We start from the raw sequence: 1,803 nt of genomic DNA, 5'->3' as shown, positions 1-1,803 counted from the left end.
AATTGATCCAAGGGTTCAGTGGAGTCTCCTCTGCTTTCCCCAGATCATTTGTGTAGGATGGGGCAGTTCACATTCACCTCCTTCCTCAGGCGGGAAGTTTCACCCTCACTGACACCAGGGTCCCCAAGGAACAAGCCTTACTGTCTTTTTTTTTGCAGGGCTGTGTGGCATGCTCAAACATATGGTTGGTTAGAGAGCCCACAGAGGCATCACCAAGGGAAGAGGAGCTGCTCCCTCACTTAGGAGCCAACAGGTCCTGTCGTACAGGCAGGAGGTTTTTGCAGGGACCCGGGGGAGTGAATGATAGGCAGGGCGGGAGGGGGATAAGCAGGGTGACAGCTGCTTCTGGTGGCGGAGTCACGTTCCGAGCCTAAATTAGCCTTGCTCTTTTCCAGATCCTCTGTGGGCTTGCTGCAGGCTGTCTGACTGGTGCTTCTCCTCCTAGGCATGGATTAGTCCTCTTCTTCCCTTTCCAGTCTTCCCTTTTGGGTTCTTGTACTAGAGCTAGCTTGCTGAGAGGCTAGATGGGTGGCCTAAGTTTGGGCTGAGGCATGGAGGGGGGGTGCTTGTATCTCTTCCTTGTCTCTTCTTGTTCTTTGGATGTACCTGCTTAAAGTTTTACCATTAGAGATTATTTTATTACAATGCAACCTGAAGTAAAGTCTTATAAGCAGAATTTGATTTTCCCCTGAAGACAGTATATTTGCATTAGTCCATTTTCATACTGCTCTGAAGAAATACCTGAGACTGGGTAATTTATAAAGAAAAAGAGATTTAATGGACTTCACAGTTACACAGGGCTGGGGAGGCCTCACAGTCATGGTGGAAGACGAACGAAAAGCAACGTCACGTCTTACATGGTGGCAGGCAAGAGAGCATATGCAGGGGAACTGCCCTTTATATAGCCATCAGATCTCCTGAGACTTATTCACTACCACAAGAACAGTATCAGGGAAACCAACCCCCCATGATTCAATTATCTCCACCTGGCTCCACCCTTGACACATGGGGATTATTACCATTCAAGGTGAGATTTGGGTGAGGACACAACCAAACCACATCAACACACAAAAATAAAATTCTCATATAATTCTACTCCCATGCAGGGTAATTATGTCAACTAATAAGGGAAACCCATCCTGCCTCCTGCCCATCTTACACACACCTGATTGTGCCCCGCTCTTAGAAGGCTGTGGATGGAGGAGGAGGGGCTCCATCCAAGAGAGGAAACAGAAAGGGCAGGCTGGGCAGGCTGGGCCACTCGCACAGGCTTGCTCTCAGCCAGCTCTGCTGCAGGTTCAGGGCTGGAGACACCAAGTCTGAGCCTCATCTCTTTCACAAACTTGGGGTACAGCCTAGTGAAAATTACTTCTCCTTTCTGAGCCTCTGTTTCCTTTTATGGAAAACAAAGGTTTAGGAAGATGACGCCCAAGATCCCTTCCTGTCTGACCATCCAGTGAGTCTATACTTGTTCTCTGCAGACTCTGCACTGCAGAACAGTTTCCCGAGTCTTGATGTATCTTTCTGGCTTAGTATCATGGCTCTCTGCAGAAAACTGATCTGTGCCCCCACCCCACAGTTGATCCTTTTGTTTTTGGAGACAGAGTCTCGCTCTGTCACCCAGGCTGGAGTGCAGTGGCGTGATCCTCCACCTCCTGAGTTCAAGCGATTCTCCTGCCTCAGCCTCCCGAGTAGCTGGGATTACAGGCACGTGCTAGCACGCACAGTTAATTTTTGTATTTTTAGTAGAGACGGCGTTTCACCATGTTGGTCAGGCTGGTCTCGAACTCCTGACCTCAAGTG

The sequence above is a fragment of the Nomascus leucogenys genome, chromosome 14 (assembly GCF_006542625.1).
Source record: "Nomascus leucogenys isolate Asia chromosome 14, Asia_NLE_v1, whole genome shotgun sequence".
Classification (NCBI taxonomy): Eukaryota; Metazoa; Chordata; class Mammalia; order Primates; family Hylobatidae; genus Nomascus; species Nomascus leucogenys.
Note: the sequence above shows the minus strand (reverse complement) of the source record.